This window comes from Rhinopithecus roxellana, chromosome 16, assembly GCF_007565055.1.
Source record: "Rhinopithecus roxellana isolate Shanxi Qingling chromosome 16, ASM756505v1, whole genome shotgun sequence".
Lineage (NCBI taxonomy): Eukaryota > Metazoa > Chordata > Mammalia > Primates > Cercopithecidae > Rhinopithecus > Rhinopithecus roxellana.
This window is the reverse complement of record NC_044564.1, coordinates 30,236,745-30,251,529: the sequence shown is the minus strand read 5'-3', so window position 1 is coordinate 30,251,529 and position 14,785 is coordinate 30,236,745.

Below are 14,785 nucleotides of genomic sequence, written 5' to 3'. Positions count from 1 at the left end.
TATGATTTGTATGTTACTACCAAGGAAAGCATCCTTGAATTCAACACTCCTTGAAGTGAAGGATTGGTCCTGTGTTAATATTTGCTTATCAAAATGAAAATGTTCTCTCCTGCCTCTTTATAAAACCAGTGGCTTGTAACCATATTCTAAAGGAAGTCTTCTCAGCTGTCTAAGCACTAAAAGCAATCTCCCAAAATTTCCAAGTCATCGTAAGAACCAGTATGTTGTATTTTAAAAAGGTATTTCAAATAATACCATGCTTGTTTCAGACCTTTCGACAATTTCCAATTGCATCTCTTCTCATCATATTGCCTACACAATCTACGTGATTTGGCCCTGTCTACTTCATACCAGCACGAAGAATCCAAGCCAAAGAAAAGATTTTGGCAGATGAAAGGCTGTAATTAATGAAGGTGTTTATGATGAGGCTTCAGACAACATGATTGCCAAACATTGTGTTTGAAATTTGAGATGCCCCGTAATAAAGGTAGACTCCGTGAGTATTTTCCAAATAAATCCATTTCAGATGAGGACAAATGAATAATGCTTAAAACCGTTGCAGAAAAATAATCAAGAATTAGTAGGATTATATGCTGCTGACCCAAATCAGGAGGAACAGTGTAATTGTGGTACTACACAGACTCAGGACACAATGTCTTTTTTTGGAGCTTTCCAAACAATTCCAAACCTATACGAGATGAAAGGAAGACTTTTCTACTCATTTGAAGAGTGCTGCAGCTTTGCAGGGAAACACTTGGTTGGAAATGAAGATGGACACGTCAGAGTGTCGTGATTCTATTATGTAGCTGGTTCATCGATTCAGAAAAAAATGAAAAAATATGGAAGCAGATGACCATCTAATCTAGCATTCCATGACCAGTGTTTTCTTTGTGTAAATCCTTAATGCTAAAGGGATCAATGTTAGAAACTGTTCTATGCTGATCATTAAACTAAGTGATAATCTTTATAATCCCTTGGAATATAAATTCTGTGAGATGTAGTGTGATGGGAAGTAGAGAGGAGAAAACATTCAAGGGCCCTTTGAAGGCCTTGGCTTTTTACCATCTGCTTGTTGATTCATTGGTCCTATTTTTTCCTCATCTGTTTATTTGCATAGCAGCACCAGCTGCCCCCTCAAATTTGAATTGCTTGACTTAATCAGACAGGCCCCTGATTGAGAACTGAGTTACAAATTGGCAGATGAATACCAAATTGTTTTTAATAAGACACAGAGTTCTGGGTGCTTTGTGCCTGTGCTATAACTGTTTGTTGGCAGCTACAATAACCAGCAGCATTCCTTTCATCTTGAAGAGAAAGGCAAAAGGCATTCAAAAGAAGCCTTTGAATTTGGTACTCAGAAATTCCACTCATCTGCCTAATGTCCTTTTTTTTTTTTTTTAATTAGAAGGATACACATATGACTTAATTAATCAAGCCCGTCTTAGGGAATTATGCATTTATTAATGGTTTCTGCAGTCAAGCACATTATTAAGGGATTTGTGCTAAGCACCTGACATAAAGCAGACTAATTTTGCTTGCTTTGCTTAATGTATTGAGAAACGGCATGTTGATCAGATTTCAAAACATTCAAGCTATGAACTAATGTCCTATTTAGAGGGCTTAAAAATTCAGTGCTTTGGCAATCCAGCCTTATAATGCTTTCTTTATCAGGCAATCCCCAACCTGAAAGGAAGAATGACTTGATGGAGAGAAAAGCACTAAAGAATGAAAAGAAAGGAAAGAGTAGAGGGGAAAGCTGCCTCCCATCCCAGGGCAGGGCAGGGCAGGGCTGGGCCAGGCCTTAGATAATTGAATTTGTTCTTTCCTCCAGTCTTTCCATAGTTTTTGATGACCACATCTGAACTGATTTTGCAAAGACCCCCACTGGTTATGTGAATGGCTGAAATGGCTGCATTGCACCTACTCTGTCATATAGACTTTGTCAGGGTTGGGTGTGTAAATCCATATTCACATTGCTGATCTCATTGTAGTCTGAGCTCCTTAGATTACTGATCATTTTATAGTTTTTATTCATGACAGTGATTGAAAATATATTATCTGGCATGGGCGGTACCATTATTAAAAGGACATTACATGTTGAACCAGGAATTCCTCTACACAAACTACAAAAATTTAGTGCACCAAAGTTCTCAATAACCAAAAAGTAACACAGGAAACACATTACAGAATGCTCTATATACATCTACAGTGAAAAGTAACGTGGTTTGACCAAATGGAGAACAAATCTCATGAATTTGGGGAATTTTTCAAAGTGTTTCACTTTTAGGGAAGAGTGACCAGCTGATGTCAGGGAAGGGTAGCTCCTCGTGAGTTGCAAATATTAAAGTCTTGCCAGTCAGTACTGTCCCAGGAAAGCAGAGAACCCAGAGGACCTGGGTGCAGTGTAATTCAGTAGATAAGAGAAATACCTCAAGAGCCAAAAAGCCGACTGAGATTGGAATCCTGGCCCTGCCACTTAGCAGCTGAGCAACCATGCACAGCTCAGGTAACCTCTCTAAACTTCAGCTCTAGAATGGTCATCACTGTGTCTCCTATCTAGATTTGTTGTGATGATTGAATGAGATAAGACAAGTAAACATTCAATGTGTATTCACATTGTTGTTATTCATCAGTCATCAGCCACATCTTAGTGCACATTTATTGTAGGCAAATTCAGTTATACCATGTAATGCTTTTCTACCTGTACTGGCTGATGGAAACCTCAGTTCAGAATCTGTAGCTCACCTCTGGCAATTACTCTGGTAAAATCCAATCAGGGCTTTGCTGTATGTATTTTCTGTACTACAAAGCTGGCTTCATCTTTATGTTCTTATCTTTATTAATCTTTAATTCTAATTGTCTTCCTTATTTTAAAAAAAGTAAGTACATATTTCTTTCCTTGAAATGTTCCCCCTTCTCTCCTGTTCCTGGTTAACGTCTGTTTATGCCGCATCCAGTCCAGCACTTTTTCCACCTGTTAGATTGAGTCACATCCCTTGTTTTACACTGTCATAACACTCCAGTTTTCTTTCTTTTCTTGTTGCCATTTAAAGTGTGTAACCATGTCACAAGGTGGAAAAATCTTGTTACTTTCACAGGTCGCAGTAACATTCCCCTTAGGAAAAGCACTTTTGGGAAAATGCTTCAGAGTGCATTCAGAGTTGAAGCAAGCTCCTTGAGGGACTGGAATTGGTCTGTACTATAGGCTCAGCAAGGGGCGATATCTGACCTAGGAGATAGAGAAAAATATGGAATTCTTGCTGAATTATCATATTTGCCATTCCATATTCTATACATTGTACTCAATAATGGAATTGAAACAAGAGGAAAATAAGGGACAAGGGAGAAAGTGGTGAGATTGGAGGAAGGTTGTGTACTATGGACAGGGGACCAACCCCTTCTTGGGATCCAACTGAAACCATCAATAATGACCACCAATATTACAATTGCTTGGGTTAGATGATTTTATTGTGGAAATGGAATAAGGCAGGCCCAGTTTAATGGAGGAATTACAGTGTGGCTTGATCAAGGCACACATAGGGAAATCAGTGCCCCAAAAGCCAGATGACTGGAGAGCTTCCCCTTTCCCCTACAGAATTGGCAGAAATCTTGGGGGAAGACTTCTGTTAGTCATGATCATGGCATGGGGGTGAAGAGGGACAGTTCAGGATCCCAAAGGGATGGAAAGCCCCGGCTGCCACATAGATTGCATCTATTCATGTGATTATTTTGTAATATTTGTCCCCATTCCATGAGTGCTGAGATGGTGTCTATTTTGCTCATCTTTAATTTCCTGGCCACTAGCTCATTTTCTGGCACATAATAAGTTCTCAATAAATATTTGTTGAATGAATAATTATTGTACATCTCTTTAGGTTCTTCTGGAAACATAGCTTGGAAGAAGGAAAGTTGGAAAGAAGAAATGAAGAGAGAATAAGTGCAAATACATTATCCAAGCTTACATAGCAGGTTAGCCATGGAGTCACAGTTTAAACATAGTCCATTCCTAAGCCTGTTTGCTTATACATTAATGTAGTATTGTTATCCTTATGTTTACAGACAAGGATTTTGAGATCCAAGGAAGTTCAGGAATGTGGTTAGGATATACAGTTAGAAGAATAGGGAGCTGGGATGTGAATCCTAATTTGTGTGACTCCAAATCTTATTTTATTGCACTGTATTTTATTAGGAATTTTCAGTTGTTAGATGGCAGAAGCCTAAGTTACATAGGCTTAAACACAATAAGGAATTAATAGATCCTTGTAAGTCCTGAGGAAGATCATCTGAGGCACAGCTGGATCCAGGAGTTCTAAATTATGTTATCAGGGCTTTGTTTGTTTTTGTCAGATAGACTTTCTCCATATGACTGACAGCTCAAGAGCCGAATACTGCTATATTAGCAACCTCAAGGGAAAGGAAATATTTGTCCTTGATACTCTGGTTGAGTGGTCCCTGAAGTTGTCTGACTGGCTCAGCTTGAGTCCTATCCCACCCTGCCTAGGGGAAAGGGGTTGGAGAGCTATGATTGGCCAGCTTCCTTCATCTGCCCAATTCTTTAGTAGAGAAAATAAGGCCCACGTAGTCAAGCCCACCATAATCAGACACACTGAGGGAAGGCTCCAAAAAGGAGGGAGAGTGAGGCAAATGAATAAATGACAGATGTTTACTCCCACTTGTTTCTGATGCTGTAGAGAAAAAAATGCCTAAGAGCGTGGGTTTTTGGATTACATTCTTGCAACCAATTCCCAGTTACTTCACTTTCCATATGTGCCTCTTGAGCAAGTTACTTACCCCTGTGAACCTTGGTTATCTTCTTTTATAAATAACCTTTAATAAAATGTTGTAATGGATAAATGAGTGCATGCATGCAAAGCACTTACCACGGTATCTAGTTTATAGAATTACAATTTTATCATTACCATGAGAAACGTGAAAGAATTTAGGTGTGTAGTGGTTTTGCGCAGTTGTACATATCCTGGGATTAAAATTTTGAGATTACCTTAAAGTAAGGAAATAGTCATTGTGGAATCCTAATAAAAGCCCCCCCCCCCCCCCGTTTTTATTCTTTTTTGGATACAGAGTCTCGCTTTGTTGCCTAGGCTGGAGTGCAGTGGCACCCTCAACCTCCTGGGTCCCAGCCTTCTTAATAGCTGGGGCAACAGGTGCACACCATCACCATCGGCTAATTTTTGTATTTTTGGTAGAGATGGGGTTTTGCCATATTGTCCAGGCTGGTCTTGAACTCCTGGCCTCAAGTGATCCACCTGCCTTGGCCTCCCAAAGTGTTGGAATTACAGGCGTGAGCCACCGTGGCTCCTAATACGGATTACCATTGATTTCCTTCATCAATATATAGCATACGCTTGTAAGCCCCTTGGAGACTTTGTTTAATCAGTTATTTGTACCGTCATTATTTTGAGACTCTTAGATGATCTTGGTTCTTTCTCTTCATTCTATAATAATTTACCTTAAGCTCCTCCCCTTTTAAGAACAGAAAGTGTCGACAGCAACCACCACCCTTCCCTTTACCTTATTTTTCAAGGTGTCATACATAAACCATGTTACCAAAAGACTTCTTGAATGATTTGCCTTTGTTTCTTCTCAATTATTTCCTAAACAACTCAGTCTGGCTTCTGTAGACATCAATGCATCACTTAAACTGAATTCAGGAGAGCTATAATACCTGGCCTGGTGGTCAGGGGACATATTAAAGAACTTATTTCGCTTGATTTCCAAATCTGTATCTCTGGACAGGCAGGCCTCTCGCCCTCAATTCCAGATTGATACATCTGAGTGACTGATACATTTGTCGTCATGAGAAGGGCACTGTTGGGAAATGAAATAGGCAGCATGGCATGGGACTTTGGCATCCCCATCTTACTCAGGGTGAGTTCAAGGGTGGTAGACAATATTGTTCCTTTATGCTGAACATCATCTCTAAGCTGCCTCAGGACTAATGGTAATAATGACCATTAGTCATTATTTTGGTTTCTAGTAAGAAAGTATACCCTGTCAAAAAGATCAATCTATATGACGTTATCAGCTGTTATTAGCTCTTAAAAGAGCTAAGTTATCCCAGCACTTTGGGAGGCCGAGATGGGCAGATCATGAGGTCAGGAGATCGAGACCATCCCGGCTAACACGGTCTCTACTAAAAATAAAATAAAATAAAATAAAATAAAATAAAATAAAATAAAATAAAATAAAAAAGCCAGGCGTGGTGGTGGGCACCTGTAGTCCCAGCTACTTGGAAGGTTGAGGCAGGAGAATGGTGTTAATCTGGGAGGTGGAGCTTGCAGTGAGCCGAGATCACACCACTGCACTCCAGCCTGGGCAACAGAGTGAGACTCCATCTCAAAAAAAAAAAAAAAAAAATTCTAAGATCAGCAGTATGATTTGCTCAAGTAGATTGGGCCTGGCCAATATAGCTTTTTTATTTTTAGGAAAGAAATAATTGCATTGTTAGACAAGAAGACAGATATATAGAACTTGAACTTAAATACTGATTTTGAGCTGCATTAAGAAATATTAGAAAATGTTTTTAAACATCAGTGTAGTGACTATATTTTCTTATTTTCTGTATTTTTTATGCCCTGGCATTTGGTGTCTAGATCCTGGAAAGGCTGTCTGTACCAGGGCTAGCTAATTCATACAGACAGCAAATGACTTCCTTTCCAGCCCAGTTTTCATATGCAAATAAACCAATCTAGAGCCCATACCCCAACCATCTCCTTTATCAAATTCCTGCACACCAGGTCAATATCACCTGGCCCCACATCATGCTAGGACCAGGTAGTGGACAACTAGGGATCACCCCTATGTTCCAGAGTGCATTGAAATTATTCTAACTATCCAATCCTAAAGTTACTCAACATACCTATCTTGCCCCACTCTTTCTTCCCTGGGAACCCCAATAAAAGCTTTAGGCCGTGCCCTTTTCTCCCACTTTGCCTCCTCACCTGGCTGTTTCCCTACACGACCTGCATGGCTGCTGTGCCTCTTGTTTCTAAGGATCTGTGTGTATCAATTTCTTTTTTCACAACAATCATTTTTGCATTCATATCTTCTCATGTCCAATTAAAACAAATTCCAGGTACACTTTGATACCGACCATCAGAAATACAGACAAGTATATTGCAGAATTCAGGATATTTAAAAATGTACTTACTGTTTTAGAAGAAAAGATTTGTACCCCCTAGTTCGTATATTCTTAGCCTTTCAATCAGGGAGAAACGTGATTAAAAGAAGCAAAAATCCTCTGGAAGGCCAGGACAGGATTTAAATAAGCAAATTGTGCGTAATTTAGAAATTGAATGTGGGAGGATAAGAATACAGAAAATGCGCTACATACGCCCATTTAGAAGCTTTTTCCTTAAGCAATGATTGGACAAATATGTAAAAAGTTTAAACGAAATAAAGACAAGTCGATAGTTAATTTAAAAATAGACTTAATAATATTTTCGAATAAAATTCTGAGTAGATTGTACAGCTGAAGTAAAAGGAACCTTGTCTTCTCTTTTTGTAAGTGGACTCAGAAAGACAAAACAGATTGGAATGGGAAATTGCCAATTTAGAAAATGTCTAACGTGGTAAACGTTTTCAAAGAATAACAATAAAGCAAACAAGCTAGAAATCAAAATAAACTTCCAGCTGTTTAGATAGAACCATTAGCTCCTGAAATAAAAGGAACAAAAGGACTTTTATTTTCTAAGAATCAAGAGCTCATAAATGAGGACACCTGTAGATATTACAGGGAAAAGAGTCATTGGAAGAGTTAATGTCCAATATTATCTGAAAACAAAAGGTCTACTTTCCAAAATATGTCCAGTGATGCTACTTCAAGGGAAACATGAATGCCTTTCCTCTGAACCAATAAGGGTAGGATCGAGAAATATAAACAATACTATAGTTTCTTGTTGATACGGTACTATCTAGTTAGCTTTAATCCCACTACCATAGAATATCAGTTTCCTCAGTGTACTAAAACCACTCAAGTAGTGGAAATTTATAGCAATTCTAAGCATTTGCCATGCCTGAACTTTCAAATATTACTTTGAGACCATTATCGAAGGAACACCTCTTTCTTCTCTGTGACCCACTCTGAGCACATAATAGAGATTCACTTTAACAGTAGTACTGCCAGATACAATGTATTGCAGAAGGATTTTTGAGGACATCCCAGAAATTTCTCCTCACCCAGTAAAATTACGGCTGATCTGGATATGCAGATAATGCACTTATATTATGTAGGATTCAAGACATAGCAGGAGAATTATCTATATACTAGAATCACTATGGGCAAACACTTTATGGACATGGGCAAAATAATTGGAGCAGTACCCATAAGAATTCAGATTGGGGAGAAATCGTGGATAAGAGGCAGCACTAACATGCAGCTGCCACTTGGATGGGCAGAGCAGTGTATGGAAACTCACATCATGAACTTTTGCTCCACGATCTACTGCAGGAACATACCAGGAAAGCTGAGAGAAACCACAGACCTGTATTGCCTGTATTACAGCTGCAGGCTCCAGGAGATAGCCAAAAAACTGAGTGTCCAAAGTGTGAAAGTGTGAAAGGGGGATCATCTGCCCACAAACACACATCTTACCAGGGAACCTGAAGGTCCAGATCATGGGAGAAGGATTTGACCTTACCTGGGGCTGATAAGAACTTAGAGAGCCAACTGGAATACAAGGGCGGAGGAAGCAGTGGGAAGAGCCCTGTGGGTATTCTTGATCCCCAGGGAAGTCATTTCTGACTTTGTTTCACAGGGATTCTTGGGGAGGGCTGCCAGTAGAATTGGGGAAAGACCACAGGGAGAAGGAAACCTCCAGATGAACTTTGTAACAATTTTGACTGAGGGTGAAATTTTTTGGATGGAATCTGGGGAAGGGGGAGAACCAGGAGTGCAGATGCAGCACAGAAGCTGTGGCAGGTGGGGAGGTCTGAAACCTGAAAGCCCTGCTTGCTTTCCCAAAGGGGAATCCTGGAGCACTGCTCACTTGGTTTCTGGAAATAAACTCAGTGAGTTTTTTTTCCTCACTCAGGGAGTGAGACTGACCTTTCAGGCTGTGTGGGAACTGGGTGAAGCCTGTTACTGCCAGCGTTCCCCCAACTTCCCTGGCGACCTGTATGATACATCAGACCCAGCCATAATTCACCTGGGAATATAACTCCATTGGCCTAGAACCAACCCCTATCCCTCACAGCAGCCACAGCAAGCCCTGTCCAAGCGGAGTCTGAGCTCAGACATGCCTATTCTGGCTACCAGCTGGTGGTGGTCTTTTTCTACTTGCCCTGGTAGCCAAGGACAAAGGATATAATCTCTTGGGAGTTCTATGCCCAGGCCTGAATACTTATCCAGGCAACCCTAGGGCAAGTTTGTGTGCTCCCTATACTACCATAGCTGATACTCTCTTGAAAGTGCTACCTCCTGGCTGGAGGCCAGTCAACACAAAACTAGTGCAACAAACCAAAATAAAACTAAGGACCCTCACAGAGTTCACTTCACTCCCCTGCTACTTCCGCCAGAGCAGGTGCTGCTGTCCAGAACTGAGAGACCTGAAGATGGATCACATCACAGGGCTCTGCAGACATTCCCCAGTACCAGCCTGGAACCTGGGAACTCTGCTGGGCTGCTAAATCCAGACAAATAAACAATCTAAGGTCACACCTCAAGGAACTAGAGAAACAAGAACAAACCAAACTCAAAACCAGCAGAAGAAAAGAAATAACAAAGATCAGAGCAGAATGAAATGAAACGACAATACAAAAGATAAATGAAACAAAAAGCTAGTTCTTTGAAAAGATAAATGAAATTGATAGACCATTATTGAGATTAACCAAGAAAAGAGAAAATTCAAATAAGCTCAATTAGAAATAAAACAGGAGGTATTAGAACCGATACCACAGAAATACAAAAGATCATTCCAGGTTATTATGAACACCTTTTTGTGTATGAACTAGAAAACCTACAGGAGATGGACAAATTCCTGAAAATATACAACTCTCCTACATTAAAGCAGGAAGAAATAGAAACTTGGAACAGACCAATAGCAAGTAGTGAGATTTAAATGGTAATTAAAAAATTGCCAATAAAAAAAGTCCAGGATCAGATGTATTTACTGCTGAATTCTATCAGACATTCAAAGAAGAATTGATACCAATCCTACTGATGCTATTCTACCAGATAAAGAGAGAATCCTTCCTAAATCATTCTGTGAAGCCAGTATCAACCTAATACCAAAATCAGTAAAAGACCTAACAAAAAAAGAAAACTATAGAACAATATCTCTGATGAACATAAATGCAAAAATCCTCAACAAAATACTAGCTAACCAAATCCAACAGTATATCAAAAAGATAATCCACCATGATCAAGTGGGTTTCATACCAGGGATACTGGGATGGTTTAACATATCCAAGTTAATAAATGTGATACACCATATAAACAATTAAAAACAATAATTACATGACCATCTCAACAGACACAGAAAAAGCGTTCGCCAAAATCCAGCATCCCTTTATGATTGAAACCCTGAGCAAAATCAGCATTGAAAAGACATACTTTAATAAAAGCCAGTCTATAGCAAACACAGAACTAACTTTATACTGAATGGAGAAAAGATGGAAGCATTCACCCTGAAAACTGGAACAAGACAAGGATGCCCACTTTTACTACTTCTATTCAACATAGTACTGGAAGTCCTAGCCAAAGCAATTAGATAAGAGAAAGAAATAAAAGGCATCCAGATTGGTAAAGAGAAAGCTAAATTGTCACTGTTTGCTGATGATATGGTTGTATACCTAGAAAACCCTACAGACTCATACAAAAAGCTCCTAGAACTGGTAAATGAATTCAGCAGTTTCAGGATACAAAATTAATGGACACAAATCAGTAGCACTGCTATACACCAACAGTGACGAAGCTGAGAATCAAATCAAGAACTCAAACCTTCTTATAATAGCTATAAAAAATACAATACAATACAATAAAATACACAGGAATATACCTAACCAAGGAGGTGAAAGACCTCTACAAGGAAAACTATAAAACACTGCTGAAAGAAATCATAGATGACACAAACAAATCGATATACATCCCATGCTCATGGGTGGGTAGAATCAATATTGTGAAAATGACTATTCTGCCAAATATATTCTACAAATTCAATGCAATTCCCATCAGAATACAACCATCATTCTTCACAGAGCTAGAAAAAAAAATTATAAAAATTGCATGGAACCAAAAAAGAGCTCATGTAGCCAAAGCAAGGCTAAGCAAAAAGAACAAATCTGAAGACATCACATTACCTGACTTCAAACTATACCGTAAGGCCATAGTCGCTAAAACAGCATGGTACTGGTATAAAAATGCACACATAAACCAATGGAACAGAATAGAGAACCCAGAAATAAAGCCAAATATTTGCAACCAACTGATCTTTGACAAAGCAAACAAAAGCATAAAGTGGGGAAAGGACACCTTATTCAACAAATGATGCTGGGATAACTGGCAAGCCACATGTAGAAGATAAAACTGGATCTTCATCTCACCTAATACCAAAATCAACTCAAAATAGATCAAATTCTTACTTTTGTTTTTTTTTTTTTTTTTTTTTGAGACTGAGTCTTACTCTATTGCCCAGGCTAGAGTGCAGTGGCGTGATCTTGGCTCACTGCAACCTCCGCTTCCCAGGTTCAAGTGATTCTCCTGTCTCAGCCTCCTGAGTAGCTGTGATTACAGGCATCTGCCATTACATCCAGCTAATTTTTGTATTTTTAATAGAGACAGGGTTTCACCATGTTGGCCAGGCTGGTCTCAAACTCCTGACCTCAGATGATCCATCTGCCTCGGCCTCCAAAAGTGTTGGGATTACAGGTGTGAGCCACTGCACCTGACCAAGATGGATCAAACACTTAAATTTAAGATCTGAAGCCATACAAATTCTATCAGATAACATTGGAAAAATTCTTATGAACATTGGCTTAGGCAAAGACTTCATGCCAAGAACCAACAACCAAATGCAAAAACAAAAACAAAAAACCAAACAGATGGGACTTAATTAAACTAAAGAGCTTCTGTGCATCGAAAGAAAAAGTCAGCAGAGTAAACAGACAATCCATTGAGTGGAAGAAAATCTTCACAATCTATACATCTGACAAAGCACTAATATCCAAAATCTACAAGGAACTCAAATCAGTAAGAATAAAACAAAGAATCCCATCAAAAAGGGGGCTAAGGACATGAATAGACAACTCTTAAAAGAGATGTACAAATGTCTGACAAACATGAAAAAATGCTCAACATCACTAATGATCAGGGAAATGCAAATCAAAACCACAATGTGATAACACCATACTCCTGCAAGAATGGCCATAATTAAAAAAAAATAGATGTTGGCATGGATGTGGTGAAAAGGGAACACTTTTACACTGCTGGAGGGAATGTAAACTACTACAACCACTATGGAAAATAATGTGGGGATTTTTTAAAGAACTAGAAGCAGATCTACCATTTGATCTAGCAATACTACTACTAGGTATCTACCCAGAAGAAAAGAAATCATTATGCCATATATATAATTCCACACACATGTTTATGGCAGCACAATTCACAATTGCAAAAATATGGAAGCAGCCCAAATGCCCATCAATCAATGTGTGGATTAAGAAAAAGTGGCATATATATACCATGGAATACTACTCAGCCATAAAAAGAATGAAATAATGGTATTCACAGCAAGCTGGATGGAATTGGAGACAAGCACACACAGGAAAAAAAATCAGTAGAGATTGTCCCTGAGAAAGCCAAGATATTGAGCTTACTGGGCAGAGATTTTAAATCAGCTATTATAAATATATTTACAGAACTAAAGGAAAGAATGTCTAAAGAACTCAAAGAAACTAATAAGGATGATGTCTCACCAAATAGAGAACAAATGGAGATAGAAATAAATAAAAATAAAATTTCTGGAGCTGAAAAATACGGTAACTGAAATAAAGACTTCACTAGATATGTTCAAAAGCCTACTTGAACTGGCAGAGGAAAAAATCTGCGAACTTGTTGGTAGATAAATTGAGATTATGAAGTTTATTGGCAGAAAAAAATGGAGAAAACTAAAAGTCTCAGAAACTCAATGGACACCATGAAGTTTACCAACATATACATAATGGAGGTTACACACACACCACACACACACACACACACACAGAGAGGGGGAGAGAGAGAGAGAGAGAGAGAGGGGGGAAAGAGTATGGGGGAGGGAGGGAGAGAGGAGCAGAAAGAATGTTTGAAGAAATAATGACTGAAACTTTCCAAATTTTATAAAATACATTAAGCTACACATCCATGAAGCTTGGAGCTCAGTGAATTCCAAGTTACACTCAGGGATCCACACCAGACAAATCATAATCAAGTTGTTGAAAGACAAAGAGACAATCTTGAAAGCAGCAAAAGAGAAGCAACACATCACATATAAGAAATTATCAATAAGATGAGCAGCTGATTTCTTATCAGAAGCCATAGAAGCCATAAGGCAATGGGATGACATATTCAAAGTGCTGAAAGAAAGAAAGAATTAACCAAAAACTCTATATCTGGAAGAACTGTCTTTCAAAAATGATGAAGAAGAATAAATTAAGCATTCCTAGATACATAAAAGCCGAGATAATTTATCACTAGCAGGCTCACCTTATTAGAATTCTTCAAGCTGAAACATGTGACTCCATCCACACTGAGCATGAAACAGTAACTCAATTCACACAGAACTAAAAAGCACTGCTAACTGCATAGATAAAACTGAAGGATAACATAAATGTATTATTTTTTGTTGTGCTGGTAGTAAATAGCACATAAAATGAACTCTCCCCTCTTATATTTTTAAGTGTACAATACAGTGTTGTGAGCTATACGTACAATGTAGCATAGGAGAGCTCTAGAAAATTTTTAATCTTGCATGACTGAAACATATCGATTTTCCCCTCCCCCAGTCTTTGGCAACCACCGTGCTACTTTCTGCTCTAATGACACTGACTACTTAAGATACCTCATGTAAATAAAATCATGCAGTATTTTTCTTGCTGTGACTTATATACTTTGCATAATGTTCTCAGGTTCATACATGTTGTGGCATATGACAGGAAGTCCTTATATGTGACTGAATTGTATTCCATTGTGTGTGTATACCACATTTTCTTTATCCATTCATTCACTGATGGATAGTTAGGTTGTTTCCACCTCTTGGCTCTTGTGAACAATGTGGCAACAGACAGGAGAGTGCAGTTATCTCTTTGAGATTCTGATTTCAATTCTTTTGGATAAATACCCAGATGTGAGATTGCTAAATGATATGGTAGCTCCATTTTTAATTTTTTGGTAAAACATCCACCCCATATAACATGGTGGCTGTTCCATTCTACATTCTCATCAACAGTGTGTTAGTGTTCCAATTTCTGCACATCCTTAGCAGCACTTGTTATTTTCTTTTCTTTTCTTGTTTTGTTTTATTTTTGATGATGGTCATCTTAATAGATGTGAGGTGATATTCTGTTTTTTTTTGCATATCCCTGATGATTATTGATTTGAGCATCTTATCATCTAGCTGTTGATCATTTGTATGTCTTTTTTATGAGAAATGTCTGTTAAAGTCATCAGCCCATTTATATATCAGGTTATTTGGTGTTTTTTATTGAGTTGTAGGAGTTCCTTATATATTTTGAACATTAACCACTTATCAGATACATGGTTTGTATGTATTTTCTCCCATTCTGTAGACTGCAT